Source organism: Spodoptera frugiperda, chromosome 28 (genome assembly GCF_023101765.2).
Source record: "Spodoptera frugiperda isolate SF20-4 chromosome 28, AGI-APGP_CSIRO_Sfru_2.0, whole genome shotgun sequence".
Classification (NCBI taxonomy): Eukaryota; Metazoa; Arthropoda; class Insecta; order Lepidoptera; family Noctuidae; genus Spodoptera; species Spodoptera frugiperda.
In genome coordinates this window covers 9,333,846-9,360,699 of record NC_064239.1, presented here as the reverse complement: position 1 = coordinate 9,360,699, position 26,854 = coordinate 9,333,846, and the positions used below count along the sequence as shown (strand labels likewise).

Genomic DNA, 26,854 nt, shown 5'->3' with positions numbered 1-26,854 from the left:
TAGCGAATAATTCAATAGCTAAATGCCTGAACACCAAAAATTTAACCTAAATAAAAATCTAAATAAAGTTAACCTAAACCGCGCAGGACGCGGTGATGTTACGCAGCCTGAAGAAGAGTCCCCCTGTGACTTGAAACTAGTAGAGTTTTACTCAATATTTGCGTGTGTACTTTTTATGAATTTAGTGTCTCACGGTAGTTTTATACAAAAGAAATTTGAGTTTAGTAAAGAAATCTTATGTCTCACGATAATCTTATACAAAAGAAATTTGTTGACTTGAGTTTAGTGATGTGCAAACAATTTTGGAACAGTAGCGAGATAGAGATACTGAATAACTCGCTACTCGACTGAAATACTAGCGTAGTGCAAACAAGGCATAAGGGACGGTCGGGTTGCACCGATTAAGCATTCAAGAGGCCGACTTTGCCTCGCCTCGCCTTGCCTTACTCCTCATTCGCCTCGTCTCGTCTAATTACCACAGCACTCCCTATCCACTTCTGTTTACTCACATTTAAGACGAATTTACATCAAGAATCCTCACCGTTGCATTGAAGATTAAACGCTTCCTTAAACATGACAAGTTGGATCACACCTGTATTTCTTCAAAGAAAATGAACTATACAAGTTTTTTGATACTACAAGCTATCTATGCTGCAGGGCTTTCCTGGTAATTTGGTAATCCCTGATTTATAAAATACTAGCGACCTGCCCCAGCTTTGCATGGGTGCAATGGTTATATTATGCATGTATTACACATATAAACCTTCTTCTTAAATTAGTCTATCTATTAAAAAAACGCATCAAAATCTGTTGCGTAGTTAGATTTAAGCATACAAAGGGACAGAGAACCGACTTTGTTTTATGTAGTGATACGATAAAAATATAAATATAACAAAGAAATGAAAATTTGTTAATTTCTATAGAATTTACCAATACACCATCCCAGAAATCGAAGGAAGATTATTCTTTTATGTAGAAGATGTTACTGTACCAGCAATGGTTGTTACGGACTACCTAGCAGGTTTACCGGGGCTCTGGTTCGAAAGCAAGAGTAGAAACGGGGTGCTTTCTTGTCAGTAAGAGTCTGACACTCCCTCTCGCCTCGCCCAAGGCGGGAGAAGTCATTGGATGATGTTCCCCCCTTAAAAAAGAGGCAATGGTTGTTGCACAACATGTTGCAACAGGTTGTTGATGACAAATTGTAAGAATAAAGCCAAGCAATTATGCACCTTATATCAAACCAAACAGCCTTGGATTTGATGGAACTACAACAATTAGGTAGATAACATTGCTTCATTCGTGATAATAACTTGATAATTGTATTATATATTACACTGTTCCTTCTACTTATATTTGTAGAAAATTAGTTGTACTTACAAGTGTATTAAACCTAATAAGCCCATTTTTTTTGTGCCGCCTATCCACTCTATTTGCCATGGAACTTCGGACGCGAGCTTCATGCGGCGCCCCTCTGAAAACTAGCGTCATTGGCAAATTTTTTTAAAAGATAAACCGGTAATCTAGCATATGGAATCACCTGATGGTAAGCAATCGGTGCCACCCATAGACACCCGAAACACCAGAGGCGTAACAAGTGCATTGCCGGTCACTCACATGACGAAACTCAACATAAATGTGGTTTCACGTCGGTTTTTCATAAGGACGTGGCAAGCATGGGTCTGCCACATTTGCCTAGATTGCCTTAATAGGAATAATTCGGCTTTGTCTATAGGACATGGAAGAAAACCCTACTGGAATAATAAAATGCATATCTGTAACCATAAACAGAAAGCTGATACATAACATATAATATCCCTACATTCCAAAAACCCGTGACGCGTACAAATATATTAGATATCTATAATATTCACATAAATATATGCAAACAAGTCGAAACCATATTCACACGGGTGACCGTCCACCGACCAATTCCATCGGAACGGACCGAAGCCATTCAGTTTTAAATATTCCATGTGCGGTCAAGAGTAAAATCCACAAAGAAAATGTATTACATATACCCTTTATTGCATTTCTCCCTCTTTTTACTTTTTTTACTGACCATCGTGGGGTAACAATTTTATGATACTTTTATCAATAAAACGAGCAGTGCACGTGCCATAAATATTAGAAAATTGTCTGATATATATTATATGTTATATATAAAAGTATTCGATAACTGACCGTATCTGTGAATTCTAAATTGTGATCGTAAATTTCAGAGGTTCGTGTATTGAAATATAAATTGTATGGCGGTTAACGCTAGCCAAATGTACATTACAAACGTTATTTTTAAAGGGTAAAATCACTTAACCTAGATTACCAACATTGAAGTAATATACTATGAAAAAAATAAATGAAACTAAGTAGCCAAAGTGAGTCCCCTTCATATTTTAATCGTAGTGACAAATTAGAAAAAAGTGCTTCAAATTGTAAACATCAACATGCTCATTATTGTAATCTTGAGTAAACACTCAATTATCGCCTTTACTGTGTTAATTAGAGACGGCTTTAAAGGGCTAAGTAGGGTTGTAAGTATCCTCTCAATCAACTGCCGTATCCTTTTGAAAACAACCCTTTTTCTTAGATGTCACTCGGCTTCTTTCCTTGTCAATTGCAAAGGAGGGATCCTATAATTGAAATAAATATTTGGTTATAGAATTTTACGTCTTAACGAACCTTGTCGACACTCAATTAGGAAACAAAATCCTGTACTTTATGTATTCAAGTTGTTTGTTTTATTATAATTAAGCCGGTTTTTGTGCTTGGTACCGTTTTGTTTATTTTGATGGGAGCTAATTATTTCATATAATTAGGTAAATATAATATACCTACTGCCACTTACATATTTATTTATGTATTTAATGGAAGAAAATTGTTGCAGAATAACGTTAGAAAGCAATTATCCAATGACTTTCCCCGCCTTGGCTGGCAAGGGAGAGTGTCAGACTCTTACTTACTAAAAATCATCCCCTTCCTACTTCTGATTTGAGCCCGAGCCCCAGTAACCCCTTGTCCGCAGCTCAGATTATCAGATTCTGAACTATTTCAGTGGTGTGGTGTGATATGATAAAAATATTATTTATATAAAAGCTTTTATGGGATCGAAAACATTTGAGCAGAATCGTCTGATGGTAAGCGAATCACCTGCACAACACATAATCACCCACTACACCAGAGAAGGCACGAGTGTGATTTTATACAAAGAAGATAATATTAGATTTAGAAAAAAAAGTAATATAAACTGAAAAATTACTTAGATTTGTACACAAATTGTAGATGAAACTTGTAGAATTTTCTATTTACTTTGTATAGCAAGGACGGCAATCGAATACCACTAATGGGATGGTACAATTGAAATAGCTCGCTGGAAAATCGAGCAATAAGTATGCATCACGTGGTCCTGGCTGTGGCTGATGGTTTAAGAGCATGGATCTTTGCACATGTCTTGAGAGAAAATTATCCAATTAGTACTGCCGCCCTACGTTCAGAGTAAGCGTTAGACTCTTACTTATTAAAAAACACCTTTACTTGATTGGATAGTAACCTCTTAGATTGTCCGCAGCTTCAGACACAAAATCAGTTTCAGAAATATAATCACCCACAACACTGGAGGAGACACGATTTTAATTATACAATAGAAAAAGAGATATTGGATTTCGAAAAAAAAAAATATAAACTGAAAAATTACTTAGATTTTTACACAAATTGTAGATGAAACTTGTAGAATTTTCTATTTACTTTGTATAGCAAGGACGGCAATCGAATACCACTAATGGGATGGTACAATTGAAATAGCTCGCTGGAAAATCGAGCAATAAGTATGCATCACGTGGTCCTGGCTGTGGCTGATGGTTCTAGAGATGTCTCGCCTGTAGACTCAATACCATTAGTACTGCGCTTACGTTCAGTGTAAGGCTACGTACATACAAGAGATGTAGATTATAAATTTCGTAAGACATAGATTAATTAGTATGCTTAACTGCTTACTTACGTATCTGGCTTGGTTGGATGTTGCACAATGCTACTCAACTATAAGAAAAAGCAACGTGACGCCTTTTATCCCCGAAGGAGTAGGCAAAGGTGCACATTACGACACGTAATGCCAATGTATAATGTACAGTGTACACCCACTTTTCACCATTTATGTTATAAGTCCCATGTAATAGGGGTGAGCCTATTGCCATATAGTGGGCACAATTCCAGACTCCGTGCTACTACTGAGAATTTTTCGAAAAACCGAAAATAGCCCAGTAATACTTTGCCCGACCCGGGAATCGAACACAAGACCCCTTGCCCGGCAGTCACTTTCGACCACTCGGCCAACGAGGCAGTCTTGATTGGCCGGCACGAATGAACCAACCAATCAGAGCGCAGACCGCGCTTTCGTTTCGTTTTCGTTCAACGTAAAGCAAACTCATACTCACACAACTCAACATCCTCACGTATGAGAGCCGCCTCCCAAATATGAGGATGCAACTGCCTTTAATTTTTTTTTTTTATAATACTTTGTGGTACATCTAACTGCAGCCTAAGTTTGTATGTTTTGCCGTACCATCCACACGTCGGGTCATACCAATATAAGTAAATAGATATTGAATGCGACTACCTAGGATTCCGTATACGACGCTAAAACCTCTATGAATGCCCTTTGAACGATGCGCTGGCGAAAAAAGCACTTGTTCCAATTGACTTTAGAGTGATTTTTGTATGTTTATTGATATTATTCCTGTTGAAGTGATGTTTATATTCAAAGCGGTCTTTGTTTTAGTAACAGTGATGCTTTGAATTTTCCTCAAGAGCTCTTGTGTGATAAGATATGATATTCTTACTCTTTGAGTGTTTCTTTTGAATGGTTGTCGTCACACAGTCTATGTTATTCAGGTTGAAGTGATCCGTGAGGTTGGGTTTACATTTATTGCAAATCATTAAGAAATAGAAAGTTAAAATTACCCCTCTTGAAAATCCCCGATTCCTCAACAACCCTTAACCCCCAAAATGCCGGTAACGCAGTTGTACCGCCTTTGGTGTTTCAAGTGTCCATGGGCGGTGGCGATTGCTTACCATCAGGTGATCCGTCACCTCGTTTGCCGGCTTATTCCATAAAAATAACAAAATGGGTTTTTTGCTACCGTCATTACCAATACAACCATTAAAAACTGAAAACAGAAGTTCTATGCCAAATAGAAATCCAACCCAAATTGCTAGCACCCAGTACTTATAAGATACGCCCACAATAACTCAATCCAAAAAACCCGTAAAAATCCAATCTTCACCCATACAAAACATTAAGGCATGTTCACACTGCGGGAACAAAGAAAAATGAGAGAGACAGGCACATAAGGCCGGAGACACAAGTGCTGCGAATGGCCACTACGTTGTGTTTACGGTTATTTGAGTGGGCGTATAGTGTGTATACGTCCTAATTTATAACGTTAATACGAGCGTATGATACCGACGTCCGTATGGTATTGCACTTATATGTCGCCCACCGTTTGTGTGACTTTGTTACGCCGATGTGTACTAGCCTTAGTTATGACTAGCTTTTGCCCGCGACTTCGTTCGCGTGGAATAGTGACTTCCGGCAAATTTTTGGTTTTAACCACATAGTTCCCGATCTCGCGGGATCTCTTCAAAAATGAGATGTGGAAGATATTCCAGGGAACTCTTCAAAAATCAACATAATGAGCTCTGCGTTTGAATTTAATAGATGTTTACTCACTTAGGGCATTGAAAAAATAGTTTAAAAACGGACTTAAACTAACTTAAAACTAAAGAAAGCTACGAATTACGAATTTATAACAATTAAAAAAGAAACTATATTACAACCTATCCTCTATGCTATAATAACCAAGCTTAAACTAAATAATTTAAAAGAAACGACTTAAATCTAATCTAATTAATTTATAAATTAGACTTACAATTTTATTAAAAAAACTAACTACAGTAACTACTAATAATCGATATCAAACTAAACCTACGTTAAATAGTTTAACCAGAAAACCAGGAAAACCCAACAAATAAACTTATTAATTGACAAATACAACGAAACCAATTTAGAATATACGAAACAGCAGGACCACTACAGACAAATAATCATACGACTGATAATACACTTTTTCTACGATAGTACCGAAGCGCTCGGCCGATACCCAACCAAATGAATGTAACGAAACCATAGCACGATCTATTTCGATCCCAACGCCATCTATCGAGGATAAAGACAACTTGGATTATTTATTTATACTCCGTTCGGGCATTTTCTTTGTACTAAAAGTTTAATTATATTGATATTATTTTTTTCATACCTTTTTACTATTTATTTACTTTTTTCGATGAATTAAAACAATAACATGAACCGAAGTCGTGTAACGATCGACATAGAATTATCTATACTCCATTAGAGCATTTTCTTTGTACTAAATGTTTTATTATATTGATATTATTTTTTTCATACCTTTTTACTATTTATTTACTTTTTTTCGATAAATTAAAACAATAACATGAACCGAAGTCGTGTAACGATCGACATAGAATTATTTATAAATAATTTATTTCTTATTTTTATTTTTTGATTTTTGAAATAAAAATATATCTATGTCCTTTACCACTAACTATATCTGTACCAAATTTCAATCAAATCCGTCAAATAGTTGCGGAGATTAATGGTATAAGCATATAATGTTCGACGTGATTCTTTAATTTGACATAACTTTTTTATTTATGAACCGATTGACATGAAACAAACACTAAATGTAAATTTAAGCATCCCACAATATATTCGTAAAAACCGCATCCAACTCGGATCAGCCGTTTCTGAGATTAGCGCGCACAGACGAACAGACAAACAGACAAACAGACAAACAGACAAAAAAAAAGTTAATTACATTTTTGGGTTCGACATCGACATAACAATAACCCCTGCTATTTTTTTTATTTTTATTTTCAACTAGCTTTTGCCCGTGACTTCGTTCGCGTGGAATAGTGACTTCCGGCAAATTTTTGGTTTTAACCACATAGTTCCCGATCTCGCGGGATCTCTTCAAAAATGAGATGTGGAAGATATTCCAGGGAACTCTTCAAAAATCAACATAATGAGCTCTGCGTTTGAATTTAATAGATGTATACTCACTTAGGGCATTGAAAAAATACTTTAAAAACGGACTTAAACTAACTTAAAACTAAAGAAAGCTACGAATTACGAATTTATAACAATTAAAAAAGAAACTATATTACAACCCATCCTCTATGCTATAATAACCAAGCTTAAACTAAATAATTTAAAAGAAACGACTTAAATCTAATCTAATTAATTTATAAATTAGACTTACAATTTTATTAAAAAAACTAACTACAGTAACTACTAAAAATCGATATCAAACTAAACCTACGTTAAATAGTTTAACCAAAAAACCAGGAAAACCCAACAAATAAACTTATTAATTGACAAATACAACGAAACCAATTTAGAATATACGAAACAGCAGGACCACTACAGACAAATAATCATACGACTGATAATACACTTTTTCTACGATAGTACCTACCGAAGCGCTCGGCCGATACCCAACCAAATGAATGTAACGAAACCATAGCGCGATCTATTTCGATCCCAACGCCATCTATCGAGGATAAAGACAACTTGGATTACATATTTATTTATACTCCGTTCGGGCATTTCCTTTGTACTAAAAGTTTAATTATATTGATATTATTTTTTTCATACCTTTTTACTATTTATTTACTTTTTTTCGATGAATTAAAACAATAACATGAACCGAAGTCGTGTAACGATCGACATAGAATTATCTATACTCCGTTAGAGCATTTTCTTTGTACTAAATGTTTTATTATATTGATATTATTTTTTTCATACCCTTTTACTATTTATTTACTTTTTTCGATAAATTAAAACAATAACATGAACCGAAGTCGTGTAACGATCGACATAGAATTATTTATAAATAATTTATTTCTTATTTTTATTTTTTGATTTTTGAAATAAAAATATATCTATGTCCTTTCTAAGGTTCTAAACTATATCTGTACCAAATTTCAACTAAATCCGTCAAATAGTTGCGGAGATTAATGGTATAAGCATAGAATGTTCGACGTGATTCTTTAATTTGACATAACTTTTTTATTTATGAACCGATTGACATAAAACAAACACTAAATGTAAATTTAAGCATCCCACAATATATTCGTGAAAACCGCATCCAACTCGGATCAGCCGTTTCTGAGATTAGCGCGCACAGACGAACAGACAAACAGACAAACAGACAAACAGACAAACAGACAAACAGACAAAAAAAAAGTTAATTACATTTTTGGGTTCGACATCGACATAACAATAACCCCTGCTATTTTTTTTATTTTTATTTTCAATGTACAGACAGCACTTTTCTACGATTTTATTATATGTATAGATGTAAATGTTATGATTGGTGAGTTGTGTTCCTTATTTGATGAATTTATTAATTGTGATTAGGCCCTTGGTTAGGTCGACTCTTACGAATTATGACATCCTTTTTTTAAGGAGGGAAAATCATCCAATGACTTCTCCGGCCTTGGACGAGGCGAGAGGGAGTGTCAGACTCTTACTGACTAAAAACCACACCGTTTTACTACTGCCCTTCGAGCCGGAGCCCCGGTAAACCTGTTGTACAGAGATGTCTTGAGAACTTATGAATGCTGTTAATTCCTGTTTGATTATGTTTTAGTTATGTATATAAGTTGCTTTAATTGGTTGTCTACCGTTGTAACTTTTGAATTAAATTAAATTAAATAAATTAAATTAAATGTCAACAAGCCACACACTCTAATATTTATAATCGTCAAAGTTTTATACATCAATGTCATCAACATTTTATAGGAACGATATTATTATAGGTATGTTCGAAATTGGTTACAAAAATTCAAATACTTGTAAGTTTTTCAATCTTTATTTTGCTATGCTGTAACGCAAGCGAATCCCATAACAGAAGCTAGTCAAGTACAAAATACAAGCAAAGAGCTATTTTTAATTCAACATGAGCTTTGTATTTCTTACAATAGACCACAATTATATGTTTTATACATTTGTTTTTTTGCTCCAGACTTGGATTTACTCCTTTGAAGAAAACGCAGACAATCTTTTTGTATCCTCAAAGACTTTGTTTTCACAAACACTACTTGGAAAGGGACAATTTATAGAGTGTAACAGACGTATAAAACATAAACTTATATCTATATAATACTAACATTATAGAGAGAAAACATTTGTGTTTCTGTATGTATGTTTTTTATGGTTTTCTTTTTTTAATAAACGTTGCCCCACATTAGGATTTTCTCCGCTGTTTACAAAAATATATTTTCACATACACATGACACCCAGACCCGAAACAACAATTTGTAGATCACACAAAGAGTTGCTCCGTACGGGAATCGAACCCGCTGCACGTTGCACGGCAGCCAGTTGCCGAGCAACCGCGCCAACCGTGCAATCGAACCGTGTCCTACTGTTGTTCGATGAGATTTTCTATTTATGTTTATTCGCATGTAAACTTCATACGTGCGATGTAGGATTTATGACGTCATCTGTTGAATTTGATCGTCGATCGACTTCTGTCGTCAGTCACTTGTCTTGTGTTGCCACAATGGTAAAAGCCGGTAAAATTATCAGTAACTAAACTGACAACACAGAAGCGGGAAAAACCCGGACTTGAATCCGTACGAAAGAATGACAACTGCAAAATTATCATTTTATAGGTACATGATTATCATCAGACAACACTGAAACGGGAAAAACCCGAATTTGAATCCGTACTAAAGAATGACAACTGCAAAATTATAATTTTATACATTATCATCATAATATATTCATTACACCTACATTGTATATAACGAATGTATGTAATCGTTTAATGATAATATTCTGAGTAATGTGATTATAATACCTACGTTGATAACTTATCAAATGTTGCAACTGCATTTCCTTCGTGTCCATTTGCTATGCAATCGCCATCTATGATTTATATTACGAACTTTTTGGTCAAGTTTAGATACGTACACAATATGTACGTATACAGTATGCTATAGGTGTAGGCACATGTAGCATACTGTACATATGTAGTATGCTATAGGTAGCATACTATAATATAGTTTTCCCCAACTGGATGGAACATATTCACTTTTGAGCATTTTCCCTCTTATCAGCTAGCTAGCAATGCATTTGTATATTCAGATGTTCGAATATGTGATTGAAGCTAAATAAATGTACAAGGAATACCAGTCTTACTACCGTACTCAGAGACATTTAATGATTACTTAAACTATTCCTTACCAACGATTTTGTTTCTAAAAACAATTGTTAGGGACTGGGTTAAGTAACAATTAAATGACTTTCGAGTACTGTTAGTCTTGTGGTGTCTGCCTGTCAAAATGGGACACAAACGTAATGTGCTGCGGATAACGTAACAGGTTACCGCGGCTCCGGCTCAGAGCAGGAGAAGGAACGGGGTGGTATTTAGTCAGTAAGAGTCTTACACTCCCTCCCGCCTCATCCAAGGCGGGAGAAGTCATTGGATTCTCCCCCCTCAAAAAAAAAACACCGTAATTTATGTAGATATATTTATATCGTAAAACAAACTAGGAAAAAATACTACTTAATTTTTTTTAAAAAAGAACCACATAATAAAACGTATCGTTTCTTTTAGATTGAGTGATTCAGTCGCGTGAGTCATCCATCGCTGTAATATATTCGAGGTCAACTGTTACAGTGCGCGTTGACTCATCAATGTATTGCAAAAATAAACACTTGCATTGCTTTATACTAACAAAGAATTCTTTTTATGTGTCTTTATTTAATTTTGTAATTTATGGTCGATTCAGTCGTTACGACAAATTGTAACAAAACCTGGTGTTACACGTTTCAATGACAATTATACATTGTAACATTGCGTGTATACGTTTTATTTTGTGTATTTATATTTTTATAATAATTATCGTGAAACATACTAAATTAATAAAAAATAACGGTTTACTCACGTAAATAAAGAATGTTTACGTACGTAAAAAAAAGAAAAGCTCTACTAGTTTCGAGTCACAAAGGGACTCTTCATCATGAGCAGCATGCGCAGATGCGGCGACACGATATCGAGTCCGGCATGCTACTCACTATACTTCTTAATATATTTACGTTAGTATTTTAACTCATTTAAAGTGTGGGAAAACCATGACCAAGCCGGCTCGACCGTAGCGATACCACGGCCTCACAGAAAACCGACGTAAATGAACCGGAGGCCCAATAGGGTATTATCCTACTAGTCAAATTCAATACTTTTATCGAAATGTCAAAAACGTTACTTTTCTATGAATTTTGTATGACATTGCAAATTATGACGTCATAATTTTTTTGCGTCAAATAGCATACTTATTACGCAAAAAATAGCAAGAAAAATAAATAAGTATATCGTCAAATGAATGAATGAAAATACGATTATTTTGGGATATTTTATTATATTGAAATATCAAAATAATTTATTTTTGACCTAGGAAACTACCCAATTACTCCCTTCCCAATTTTTCCAATCCCCGATTCCCTAACAACCCATAAATTCCTAACCCCCAAAAGACCGGCAACGCCTCTGGTGTTTCGGGTGTCCATGGGCGACGGTGATTGCTTACCATCTGGTGATTCGTCTTTTTTGTATGTTTATCTTATTATTATTTTTGTATACTTATTACAATTTACGAAGTTGTCCGAAATATTTATTCTCATTCCAGTGATTGATAGTTTGCTTATGTTGAAAATATTATTCGTATAACTTGCGCTGGAGTTTATATCAGTTTTAATAAAAAAATAAATTGATGCGTGGGATCTCTGTAATATTTACTTTCAAATATTTCAAGAAGTTTTGTTTACATTCAATTAAATAACACAACATCTAAATATTTTTTATATGGGATAGTACATAAGTATACAGCATGAAGATCACTCATATGATTTAAATGAAACTACAGTAATACTCGTCCACAGAAGCAAAACTGAAAATTAAAACAATAAATAAATTGAAATAAATCAACTATTAAACTCTATGTGAATAGTTTCCTTGACCACAGAAGAGCTGTAATGTTGTATATTTTCTGGGAATGTTACGAACTTGCGGCGCGGCTGTTATAATGCCATATTAGTAAAGAGTGTCCAAATTAGCTCATGTATCGTATATTTTCAATCAAGATGATAACGAATATGTGGTTTAAATTAAGTTATGCGAAGTTTCCTCACACGGTATATTAATACTTTTAAGTTTAAAATACGCTAGCGTCTACCAGTGGTTTCGTTTGCATTCTCGGGATAAAATTTGTGTTCCTATGTATTATTCCAATCTATAATCTATCACATTTATCAATTTTTTATGTGTAATTATAACTGCTGAAAGGATCTGAAAGTTTGTCACAGATTACTTTTTATCCTAGTACAAAGTCACTGAAAACTCTATACAAATAAAACATTCCTACACAAATAAATAAACTATGTTTGAAAACCCTGACGTAACTGAAGCCCCGTCTACTGTGTACAGCTTGGAAACGAACGGTTGGATGTCTAGAATAACTTAAACAATGCGTCTGAAATCTTGTCTAACTGCCTGACATACCAACCGTTCGATTCCCGACGCTCGACTTTGAGAACTACCTACGTCTATACTTATACAGATCTACAGATATCTTCACAGTTCTGTTACGAACCAAAATAAACCTTTATATATGAATTGATAAAGTCTTTTTTTGTTTGGTGACTTTTATTATGTTTTATATTTTTTGAATATAGGGTGACTGGTAATTAGTGGAGAATATTTAAACATGTGATAGAGAATATTTAAACTGTTTGTAATCATGAGTACAAACACGTGTTTACATATCCTCCACTAATTACCAGTCACCCTACATAAAGATATGAAGATAAGAAAATATAGATAGACCCAGTATTATACGAAACTTGGCTTCATTAAAAACCTATACGAAATACTACAAAAATCTTTATTTTTTGCCTGCTTATAAATACAATATAAAACCCATTTCGTTCACAAGTTCACATTTGAGGAACATATTCTCAGCATTACATCTTGTCGTAAGATATATGGGAGTCCGTTAAAATAATGGCTGCTTACATGAAGCATTTCCATCATTTTCCTACGTAGGTACTGTACAGGGCCGTCTTCTTGTTTTGGGGCCCGAGTATTTTTAAATCAGCAATATTAATTTGCAGAACAAACTAAGTATAAGACATAAATGTATAAGACCTCAATGTATAAAAAATTGTTTTAATTCAAACCCTTTACTCAACTGTCATACTCGCGACCACTTCTCAATACAAATTAAATTAACACACGAAAACGAAACATATAAAGTTCGTATTTTTGATAATAAAAAACATAATCATATATATGGGCCCCATATATTGTGGGCCCACTGATTATATTTACACAGAGTGCCCAATGCAATGAAGGAAAACGTCCGAACTACAGCGTGTCGTGTGTCTGGCTGTCTGTTGGAATACGTGTCTGCCTTGTCTGGCTCTTATCTTACATGTTTCGATGTCTTGTTAGTATATTGCGCATTTATTGTTAGTTATATGATTTTAGTTGTATTATGTTTTTAGTTTAAGGTGGTTGAGATAATGGTTAGTGAAAGAATGCCTCGTTTTATAAATAATCGGTTCTAGTTTAGTGTCATGCACATGATGTGTATAAAATACATTGTATATGCAACTTTATCTCATTTTACTAAGCTATTGCAAGAATGACTCGAACGTTAAATGTGTAAAAACAAGCTCCCATTCCCCTTGAATAAAAAATCGAATCTTCCCATTATACCAAAGAAGTTCATTAACAAACCCCCTTTAAAATTCAAAATGGCACCCTAAATGTAAAGTAATAAGTATTAAGTACTAGAAGTATCAAAAAGGGACGCCCAATCATTCCCCTTGTATTGTTAGCTTTCTACTAGGGACGAAGTATTAACGTTCTTGTCACGTGATGATTTACATCAAAGAGTAATTACTCTAAGCAAAAATCTTCCTTCATTAGCAATCAGCAACACCGTCTATAAGAATTTGGAATGTCAATATCTTTGATGACATTACTACAAAACTTGAATAATAAAATCTAAATAAATCACCTAATGGTAAGCAATCGCCACCGCCCATGGTTTTAGGAGTTAGGAATTTAAGGGTTGTTGGGGGTAAAGATAAAGGGGGTAATGGTATCTGGGATTGGGAAGGTTGGGAAGGGGTAATTGGGCCTCCGGTAACCTCACTCACACAAGCGTTGTTTCACGTCGGTTTCCTGTGAGGCCGCGGTATCACTCCAGTCGAGCCGGCCCATTCATGCCGAAGCATGGCTCTCCCACACTTAACATTACTTCCTCAAATAATAATACCTATGCGACACGTTGTACATATGCTTATCCTGCAATTTCTTCTGGTCACTCCATTATTTATCTCCTCCGTGTAAGCAGACGGCAACCATAACGAGCGCCATTAGCCACTCGTTAACAAGATCTTGACTAAAAGAAAAATATTTCTTTAAATATCTTCCTTAAGAGAAAACTTTCAGCTCTGAAACGATGATTAATGTTTTCTCTGTGTGTAGAGATATAAAATTAGTATTTAAGTAACAGCTTTTTAGTTAATCTTTAGCGTCTTAACTTTTCTGAATAAAAAATCTTCTGATATAAGTGACTTACTTGACAAACCGCCGTACTCAGAATCATTTAATGGTTACTTAAACTAGTCGTTAACAATTGTTTTCGGAACAAAATCGTTACTAAGGAATAGTTTAAGTAATCATTAAATTACTGAGTACGGCAGTTATGTGTGTCCCCTAGTTGGGGCAGAGGGCGTCCATAGAAGTCCTCAATTGCGACCGGTCTTAAGCTTCCCGCTTCACCTCGCTCCACGTCATTCCGATGCTCGCTACTTCTGCCAAAACTGTGCAACGCCAGGTTTGATAGGGTCGGCCACACGTCGTAGATTTGACACAGGTCGTATTTTTAACAATATTATTTTCTTTGTTACTTAAACTTAACTGTAATTTAAAGAATTTTTGTAAAAGTAGTCAACTAATTTTGTATTTCTCTGAAAGTGACTTGAAATTCTAAGATTTTTCTGGAAAATAGTAAGTAACTTAACTAGGTACCTAACTTTGTGGCTGACCTGGTAATCAAACCTGCTTTCTTCGTGCCCAGAACCGATAAATCAACCAGACAGCAATAACTGTAATTCTTTGAAACTAATTCGAAACACAAAAAGACATAAACATGTAAAAACTTAACCTTTTTCTAATTAAAATAAGCGAACATTTTATAGTTTAAAATAAATGTTTTAAATTTTTAAGAAATGTCAAAAAGTAAGTGATGTTCGCATCCATTAAAAGCGGTTAACACTGCAAGTAGGGTTTGATTTTTGTATATGGGTTCAGTAGCTAAATTAGTTCTTACACAGTAAAATGTTTCAGTGACAAAACTTGCGTTCAGGTTGTGTATAAACGTTGTAAAATCTATTATTATTAATCTAAATATATTATTTTTTTGTATAAACCCATTTACACGTTGAAATTAAAACATACTAGCTTTATTCTAGATAGCTGCTGTACTCTTACTCTAACTTCTTACTTAAAACAATAAAATATATTAATCAGGAAAACTAAAACAAATCAATAAAGCAACCATATGTCGAAAATCTTTCCGCATCATAAAAATAAATATCTGAGCATTACTCTAGACTCTAGTAGAACCCTAAAACACTAAATACTATAATAACACGTTCCACGAAAGTCTAGGACGCCACAAATTGCAGTTGGAAAAAGAAACATGAAATTATTTTGCACTACTTTTTATTAATTCAATGCTTTTACTTTGCACCGTCACGAAAGGTCTACCTTAAAAACATTAAGCTGGTAAAGTTAGTTATAAAACTAACACAAGTATTGTGGTTTCTCTCATATTGCCTATATAGAATATAGGCATATTCATGGTGTATTTTTAGAAAGAGGAAAAAAATTATTATTATTCTATCACATCAACTATAATTTTATCGGGCTTTGCCATAAGGCTAAAAAAGGTTACATGAGTAGCAATGTCAATATATTAACTACATAAAAAAAAGGTCTAAAATGTATCATAACTTGAGTAAATGATGAAAAGTGGGTGTCACACAGAAACTGTTGGTATACATCAACTACCAGTTTAGGGAATAAAAGGTGTGACGTTATTTAAAGCTTGTTTCTTTGTAGTCATCCTCGCTATATTTTAGAAAGTTTATTGGCAAAGTATAATGTATGTTTATGTTAAGCCAAACGTTCATTGATCGTCTCGCCAGACTGAGCGCTACTTAATCATTCATCAAACACACAACTTCCCAAGTGAACGATTCTTTCTTTGCTGATCTGCATTTTTCTCCCTTTTAGAACACAATATTTTTTACTATTAGTGAGAAAATTTTAAAAATGTCGTCCATACATATCCAATCCTGCAGTTGCACTTAGGATCACTTACGGCGGAAATTAAAAACCCATCCTAATCCAAAGTTGTAGACAATTTCAAAAGTACCTATTTATGGTTTAATTGGAATAAAGGAATTGACTTTGACTTTCACAATGTTTGACAAGAACTCCATATAAATAATGCAAAAATTTCGATCCCTCATTGAAGATTATAAATTGAGAGATTGGTTATTAATATCACCTGTTAATCAGTAAGTCAGTCTATCGTTTGTAACATGAAAACCAAATTCTAAATCCACAAAAAAGTAAGCTCCTTCCCCTTAACCCTTAAAAACAAGCGTGTTTTACTAAACACCTGGCTCCTTAGGTCCCAAACATCTGTGTCGAAGTGAGCGAGAGATCGCTTGTTGCCAACATTGTAACTCTCTCTGTACTTACTGCAAAGCTTGCCGTCCATTGTGATGCACTTTGTAGCGTGTTGTGCTAAACTGACCCGTGAGGCAATAGCAGGGTTAACAAATAAGTTTATTTTTGTTCTTAAAAGAATTAGACATGAGTTAGACAAGAATTGGGTCCGTACAAAATGTAATGTTCTTGAGTCCATAGGTGTGTTTTTTGTATTTTTTTTTAGTAAACAATAATATTTTATTTATTTTTAGCCGTGGTCGTCCCACTGCATGGCAAAAGTCACTCTACCTTCCTTCCACTCTTCTCTGTGGACAGCGTTTTGCGGCCAATTCTTATCGTAGGTGTTAAGTTCGTTCCGGAGCTGCGGACAACGTAAAAGGTTACCGGGGCTCCGGCTCAAAGCAGGAGAAGGAACGGGGTGGTTTTTAGTCAGTAAGAGTCTGACACTCCCTCTAGCCTTGCCCAAGGCGGGAGAAGTCATTGGATGATTTTCCCCCTCTATAGGTATAAATTCTTTTTCCTTAAAAAAAACTGAAACCACTTACAATAACTTATAACAGCGTGAGGGACACCAGAGTCAAGATAGAACAACAAATCATACAATTTTTTAATTCAGTTTTTTTCATCATCTCAGAATCGGAATACCTCTTTTAAGGTCTACAAACTTTCCAATCTTTCAGGGACTCCACCAAAACAAAATGAAATGCAAATTGGAAACTAGACACGCACGAACTACTTATTGAACATTAGAAAAAAAAAATAAACTACCACATTATTTTTCCAAAACATTTCTAATTTTCTCAGCCACCAAACTAATTTAGAATGCGATATTTAATCTTGCCCCTAGTCCCACTACTATTAGTTTTTAAGCCTCAAAATTGAAATCGAATTCTATTAGATTGCAATCCCTTTATAATTGGGTTTTCGAAATTGAAATTATACAAACGAAGCAAAGACAGGAGACGCTATCTGTCTCTCGAGTCCGAAATTATTGGCCTTTGAATTGATGGTAGAAATTATGCATTGTGTCGTACACAATAGTGTGAGTTACTTAGTTACCTTTGTAAATAGTTTTGGTCTGAAAGACCATCCAGGTAAGCCAAACACGTGATCCAAAATATAGGAAAAGACCTACATTAGGTATTTTTTGTTAACTAAACGGACGTCACTATAAAGTTAACTAGGTATTTTCTGCATTTATTTAACGCAAACAACCTTAATCGGCAACGTCCTATTTCCATTCTTTTATAAACTTAAGTAGGTATATAAATAGCACAAACAACAAAATAACAATCCATTTCAATAACACAATATACAAAATATATAAATAGTAAGTCAAAATATTTCATACAAGTTGTACCGAGTGAAAAGGCCGCACCATTCCATTTATATGGCTTGCCTATTCCTAACGTAGCGAAAACATCTTTTAAAGTTGTTTTCCTAAGAATTCCCTGTATATTCAACATTTCAGTCTATTTAGATCGGTATAATGGTTCGACCTGTAGACGACTAGGGGTGGCAGTGGTGGTGGCAGTAAGTCAGCCACTTTCGCCCTCCCCGGGCATAGACTCCGCACCTTTGTCCCGTTTGCCCCAAACACTTAGAGTTGCCCATTAAATGTCAACTGCGCTGTAAATGTATTGGATGTACTTCGATTTTAAGATCCGTTTTGACAGGAGTTGTTGGAGAAACTGTCTGGTTTTAAGACGTTGTTTAGGAGGTGTTCGGTGATAATGTTTTTGGAAGTAAAATTTTGAGCTGTGTTATTTTACTGTTCTAACATTAGAACATTATTGTGTCTTGAAATAGATGAGAACGTAAAGTCTGTTTATAAAAAAGAAAACAATTGCTGTTCGTTAGTCTCGCTAAAACTCAAAAATAGCTTAACCGATTTGGCAACTTTTGATCCTGAAGTCGAAGTAGAAGTGTAGGAAATGTTTAAAAGATGTCAAAATTATGTTTGAAGCGGTACGAAGTTTGCCGGGCCAGCTAATATTGAAATAGATGTATAATTCTTGGACGCAATTGTTAAGTTCATCGAAAAATATTGTATGTAATTTTTTGCATAGTTTATCACAGTCAAAGTTCAACGGTGATCCAATAAATACAAAAATATTCCAGCTATTTCACAAAGTAACAGCCCCTATATATGAACAGGTTAGATCGTCGACAGTTCTAAAAACGGAAAAAAAGCGGTCGGAAATTAGCCAAACGAAATATTCAACGTGGGCGGACTGCGGGCGGAAAAAAGTGGTGAAAGTCGAAAGTGTCACGGGGATGACATTTGGCATTCAGCCACCGAGCGATATTGATGTGGCAGACAGGGCCTTCTTATTTATTCATAAACGTTCAAAAACTTGTCAGTTTTAGCTGGTAGCTGGTCCAACTTGCATATTAGTACGTTTCTCTGTTTATTTTATTCGGTGAACATGTTCGGGGTTGCCAGACGTGGCTTTTTGTGTCTACAATCAGAGAATGGTTCGTGGGTAGCGGTCGCTTGTGTTTTGTTTCGCGTTGTCTATCTACGCTTCGATAAACAACGTATTTTGTTAATGTTTTTCGCTGAAAGATGAGATGGAAATGTATGTTTTTTTGCTTGTTAGTTGTATGACAGAATAAGGGTTGTATTATTTTGCATATAATACAGTATAAGGCGGAATTAATGCCTAGGGCATTCCCTCCCAGTCTACGTTTGGGTGATGGTCATTTTTACTGCGGTAAAAATCCAAGTTACGCAAAAAAATATCTAATACACACAATCTTTTCTGATGAACTTAACAATTGTACACGAGGATTATAATTGTTTTAATGGGATTACTAACTTAACTGGTAAAAAAATTGTGGTGATTTAATTCGGAGAGTAAAGTTATTCCTTCCTGTACTTTCACAGAGTAATACCATTAATGTAGAATTGCAGACACTACACTTATTGGAAAAGGAAATATTTCCTGCGACTATCAGAAACAAACAAATCACAATGTATTTGCATACAAAAAAAAATATTTTCAATAACTCCAATAGTTTGCTTCCATTCCGTTGCATTTCGTATTTCCAAAGATACAGTTATGATTCAAAGAGTACTCTTTGAAAAAGTCATGAAGATAGTGAAATGTACTGTGAAGAGAAAATTTAAAACAACTATATTTTATTATGTTATTCTTTTGAATGGAACTTTATCGGAGTAAGTTGTTAAACTAGACAGCTAACGCTAAAAAAATTAAAATAGTCGTTCCGTGTTCAATGGCTTAAATATCCATTTATTATGAGTATTCGATTTTACAATAAAGACGTAGTTAAACTGCTAAAAGATTATATTGTCTAATGGTTTATTAATTTTTCTTTAATGTTGTCAACATTGAGATTTGTTCTTAAAGCACAATAACAATGTTTTTGAAACTGATGACCACGACACGATTCAATAGCATCTCTTTTGAACGGGTAAAATCATCAATTGACTTCTCCCTTCTTGGGCGAGGAGAGAGGGAGTATCAGACTCTTACTGACTAAAACTCCTGCTTTTCGAGGCGGAGTTCGGAGCCCCGATAAACCACTAGGTAGTATGCAACTCCGGAGCTAGCTTCATTGATAGAAATGTCTAATTAGACGTTTAAAGCAGCATGTATGTAGCTTAATTCAATTAAATGCTTTGACTTCGACAAAAATGCACGAATATACATAGTATTTAGAAGGTCAATGGAAAAGTATTCATAGCATTTGAAAGGTCTATGCAACTAACTAAAGAAAAAGATGCCTTAATGTTCTTTAACCATTTATAGTTAGAACATAATTATTATCAAGCCAAACTTCACTAAAGTCTTCCTTCCAAACACCCTCTAACGTCTCTAATTTAAGAACAACAAAACAAAACAGCAATTTACACCCCTGCATTCAAACATAATTCCTCGACCAATGAAACGCTCAGCAGAACTTTCATAAAATTCTGTCGCGTCTGACCGATTACAGAGTTACAAGGCAAAGTAACCACACTTAAGTTAACACTGTCCAGGTTTACGAAGAATTAATGGCCAATGCGTGACTGAACTCCGTTTTCATAAAGGGAAAGTTATATGGCCTCACAATTCCTCCATGTAACCAACTAATCTGCTGAAGCGCTTTCGCCTTTAATGTGATTCTTAGTCGAGTAATTCGCTAAAGCGCTTTAATCTTTGATATGATTTTGCTCATGTTGGGGTTTGATTGAAAGTGATGGATTAGCTTTATGACTTTACTTACATATGTGCTTATAGAAACAATGCTTTATAGTAAAATCGATTGAATATTACTTATATGTGAGCAAACACCTGTGATGTTTTGTTTGAGTTTGTTGACTTTAGAGTATCGATACTTAGTTTTAATAAATAATTAATGTACATATTTTTATAGTAACGCTCTACTAATTTCGAGTCACAGAGGGACTCTTCATCATGAGCAGCAGCATGTGCGACGGTGCACGCAATTAAATAATTTACAGTAACTTTTTTGTGAATAATAAATTGTTGCACTTTCTATTTCATATTTTGGTATAACATTTGAATGAAGATTTGAAATGAAAGACACTGCGAAGTCCCTAATTAGCTTCAAGATAAATTCGAATGAAGAAGACCTGTAATGAAAAAAAAACTATCTACAGCATTCCAATAACATCTTTAACGTAGTAAACCATCAAACTACTACTACAACTAAACATAAATGACTTTAAACCTTATAACACAGAAAATAGAGACCCAATCACATCGTATTCCAGCAAATAAAATGTAAAACTGATTGTAAAAGTTGGAAGTGGATGGCGATGAAGAAAAAAATGCTATATACATACTCTATATACATAAAACTTTTTTAAAATGGTCGTCAACAACTCATCAAAATCTAATAACACGAGCTTAGTGTCTCCAAGGATGGGCCCGAGTCTAGGGTTGCCAGACGACATAAATTTCCCCGATATGCGCCAAATTTTTGCAGGGAATAAAGATTTTTTTTTTGGAAAAAAAATGTGGAAAAAATGTTTTTATGTTGATAGTTTAAAAAGGGAATTATGTTTGAAATAGTTTTGCCGGAGTCTGTTTTTCCTGGTGGGTATAACTTAGGTATCTTCAAAGCCCAAGTGAATAGGTTGCTTATGGGCAGACGTGCTCCATCGTAGACCGCATCATTACCATCAGACGAGATAGAGGCCAAACGTCGACCCATTTAAAAAAAAACAAATAATAATAAAAACTTAATGCTAATTGTTAAAAAACCTTACTTATATCCATTGTTCACTAATAAACGGTGTAATAAAATAAAAATACATGCTAAATATTCAGTATTATTCTGCCTACTTTTTCGTGGAATAGCTAAACACCCAAAACAATAGCACAATAGACTTTTATAGGTATGAGTTCCGAGAATTAAACCATGTCAATTGATTGACTCAGTTGGTAGGTTACACAACTTACTAGTTGTGTTTAATGCAAACGAAATTATTGAATTTTTAATTTTAAAACCTCTTGTGAAATACATGAAAAATATACTCTTTCCCGCTTCAGGGATTAAAAACGACACGTTTTGATTGACAATCCCTTTCCAATAAAAAAAATCCTCATACATTCGAAATAATCTAAGAGTTCCCAACAGTCAGTTTCTCAGGCATCTGTCAAAATGTTATATTTTCTTAACTGGTAACCCTGCCATCCTTGTCTAGACAAAGATTCGTGACTTTTTCACAATTCGCAATCCCACGACAATCGTACCTGCTCTGAAGCCTCTACCTACCTTGCCTTAGTATCACCGAACATAATATTAAATTTTCTCTCTCAAGCTCCCCGACTATCCTTTATGCTATCACATCGAAATTAGAGTTTTATAGTTGGATACGAAATTAAATTTTGTGATGAAACTAGTGTATGAGCGATCGATTAAATGTATTACTTATTTGGTTTTTTTTTAATATAAAAATATGTGCCGTGGTTGATACAAGTACCTACCAGTATTTCAGTTATTCTGTAATAATATAATTATAGAGATGAAATGAGATTAATTCTTAACCTTAAACAGAAATCAACTTCTGTCCCAAATATCGGCAATTTCAAAACATTTTTTTTAATTGGGAAACATATTTTTTTCAAGTAAAATCATCTTATGACTTCTTTCGGGAGTGTTAGACTCTTACTGACTAAAAATCACCCCGTTCCTACTCCTGCTTTTCGAGCCAGAGCCCCGGTAAGCCCACAACGTAATCAGTACCTAAAACTGCATTTCAAAAACCAAAGATTAAACCCAGGAATACAAAATCACTTGTATTTCGGTTGCATGGATTGAACCAAACCGAAAATTACAACATTCCCAGAAAATTGGAAAACGTTCTCCGAAATCTGGACAAAACGTACATCTTTTAAATTAAAAATTTCAAAAGCAGTATCGTCGTTCTCTCTCGCCTTTTGACATGCCACTCAATAATATTTAAAAGCATTGCAAATATCATTTCGTATTGCTATATTTCGAGTAGGTAGGTACTTGTGCATGTATGTCATTCGTGGACTACTATTCGGCCAGCCAATACACCGCCGCCGCTCAATTTCCGTGTCGAAAACGAAACGTGAGTGGCTATTTTAATATTCGAATTATCATTTTCGAAATTCGAATGGCGAATAGAATTCAAATTAAATAGTTCGACGAATTTAGCGCGCAAATAAACAAAGGAATAGGCGACGTTAGAAAAATGTGGAATAGGTTTTTGTTTTATTTTCTACGCTGCTACGTGAAAAAAAATCTAATTCAATATTAAATTAATTCCTAAGGATCTTCTTTTAGATTCTGCTTTTAGATCTCTCTGTTTAAATTGTACATACTTACTATTGGTTTTATTTGCGTTTAAAATAAATATTATTTCTTTCTTCTCTTTCTTTCTTTCCTAGATATTTTGATAACAATCGTACAGTAATATAAACTAAGAAGTTTAAATAATCGTAACCATATTAGAAGTTTCCAATTTTCCATTGCATTGTTCTAACTTTTAGTCTATCGTCATCTAAGTTATGAGGTAACTTTGTTTCCTACTTCTAATTGGCTTAACCGACTGTGTTCGTGTCATAATGCTATAAACTTTGCTAGCATTAATCACGATTAAAAGTTGGGACTTTATCCACCATCCTACTCGTTCCCAAGAAAATTTTGATGTACAGGTAGAGTAACAAATATTATATTAGTTAGATATATATTTCTCTTAAATTCCGGATTTCGAATCAATCTGAACTAATTATAGTACGGTGTACGACACATAGAGACCAGATTAGCGATATATTAAAGAAGGGCCAAATTAAAAGTACCCTTAACCGACGAGCATGCATGAAAAGACTGATGATGTAGCTAAAGTATGTAAGATTCGTAGCAGTTGGCGGTCCATTATCTCTGCTACCCCTATGGGAGACAGGCATGAAGTTATTTACTATGATTCGAAATGATCAGCATGATTTCGTCCACAAGTAAAGTAAAAAATGAAGAAAATTCGTAAAAATTGTGTTTTTCCAGTTATAACAACATATCTTACTATGCAAAAACTAATTTCTATTCCCAAATTATATCGAATAAACAATTCGATTATCAAAAAGCATTTAGCGAGCGCATATCGAGCGCTTTCCTAATCAACCCCTAACTCCGGCGCCGCTACATATCAGATACGTACGTATGTTGGCATGTGGACACGACACACAATGCCAGTCGATATCATAGTTGTTACACTAATGTTTGGCTCGATTCGGTACGAAATGTTGACATGTTAACATGTGTCAAAGGCTAGGTAAGGTAGGTCTATGTTATGTATAACGTTTAGTTTTTTACCCGACTGTAAAGTAGGATATTGTTTTTCGCGTGTATCTTGTACAAGTAGATGGATATTAATCTATTGGCAAGTGATCAGTATCGTCATATATATCGTCACGCCTTCTATCCCCGAAGGGGTAGGCAGAGGTGCACATTATGGCACTGTACAATGTACACCTACTTTTCACAATTTATGCTGTGAATAACATGTAATAGGGGACGTGCCTATTGCCATATATGTACCTGGTACGTTTCCAGATTCCGTGCTACTAATGAGAAAGTTTTGAAAAACTGATAAAAACCCAGCCGTAATTTGCCCAACCCGGGAATCGAAACCTTAGTAGTCGCACTTACGACTATTTGACCAACGAGGCAGTCAAATGATCAGTACTATTCAAGAAAACCCACAACACCAGAGTAGTCATATCATATCTTTATGTAAAGGCGTGCTTTTATTAATAGATATTTGATCTCGCTTTCACCAAATAAAAAACCAAATAATCAGCTCTCTGATATAATCATACGAGTAACCGTGACGTGGTCATTGTTCCCGAAATATAATGCTGGGTGCTGGACAGTGGACAGTCCCCACGTAGCAATATCATTGCATTACATCGCTTCAAACTAGCGGCTGTAATCTGACGGTGTATATCGCGGCGCACGGAGTAGTGAATGCATGGAGTGATTGGGTGAGCAACAATAAAGTATTAGGATGTTTTTGTTGATCGGTTTAGATTTAAACGGTTTTAAAATACACGACTAGGCTGCAATGGCTAGGTTGTAACTGTGTAATGAATTTGATTGTATTAAAATGTAGGGACTTGGCAAATGACAAAAGTAATACAAAGTAACGATAAAGCACACGTCTTGTACATGATAAAATTATAATATGCTGACTGTTCTGGGCTATTATTAAGATTAATCTTAATAAATAGATAACTAATTCAAAATTTCTACAGATTTTTTTAAGTTGTATAATCTGGTAAGCGAGCAGACGGATTACCTTATGATAAGCAATGACCGTCGCACATGGAAACACCAGAGGCATTACAAGTGCGTTGCTGGCTTTTCAGCGGCCTTAGGAATTTAAAGATTTTGGGAAATCGGGGATTAGGAAGATTGGAAAGGAGGGCAATTAAGCCTTCGGTAACCTCACTCACACAACAAAATACCTACACCAAATGCCCGCAGGCACATATACAATTTTTATCCATCTCACTTCACTTACTTAGCACTCCATTCCCTTTTACTCAGCGTCGTTCGTCACACATCGCATATTGTGTTTACCCTGCTCCCGCCGCCATTGTCCGGCCGGTCGACTATCTGCTAATATCACTTAAGCGCTGCCGGAGCTGCAACCAATGTACCAACGGGACATTGTCCAACAAAATCCCTTTATGAAACGTCTGGCGGCCATATTTTTATGAAAAAGTACTTTTTTTGTTGCTAATATTGCCGTAGTGCGCTATGGTTTTAAGTTGTAATTAGTAGTGTAAGAGTTGAGAGTGCAGTGATAGTGAGTTATGGTTACCGAAAAAGAAAATTATTACGTTGAAAGCGGTTGAACTATGAACACTATTTACTCATGTTTATATCATAACTTTCGTCAAACATACTAATTAATTATTATGTTTTTCGTACAAGTTATACAAGACTAGTAATTTCAAGCCATGCTAGAGGATAAAAACTTTAAAACTAGTCGAATTCCTCGTCAAATTATTACGTTAGTAAGCCAAAAACCTAGAATAATTAATAGTTACTCGTATAGCTTACTTTACTTCCTACATGGGAATTAATAATTAATGTTCGTTACTAGATAAGGACGATAATTTTAATTACAATTACTAAACAAAAATACTGATATACTAATATATTAGTATCGAATAAAGACCAAAATTAGTGCACCGCAAGACCCTTGAATGAAAATTCGCCCCGGGCGGTACTAACGTAATGCATTACGTTTATACATAAGCACTTACTCACCCATACAATGCATCTATCACTCTTTATGAACTACTATATAAAACACAATGTATCCCTTAAAATATACATAATCTAAATTCACAATCATTGTACATGTTAAGTAGGTGATTTAAGTAAATTTCTTATCGCCGCGGGGAAAAAGCTTTTCCGAAGTGAGGGTTTGAGCTCAATATACATGGGTTATC

General features: G+C 34.8%; 1 long non-coding RNA gene across 1 annotated transcript in view; it reads right to left on the bottom strand.

Moving 5' to 3' along the window:
• Positions 1-6,320: 6,320 nt before the first annotated feature.
• Positions 6,321-26,854, bottom strand: part of LOC126912692 (uncharacterized) — a 53,406-nt gene continuing 32,872 nt past the window's right edge. Inside the window, exon 3 of the long non-coding RNA XR_007707337.1 lies at positions 6,321-6,454. This is a non-coding gene — a long non-coding RNA (uncharacterized LOC126912692). The remainder of the gene's footprint in view (positions 6,455-26,854) is intronic.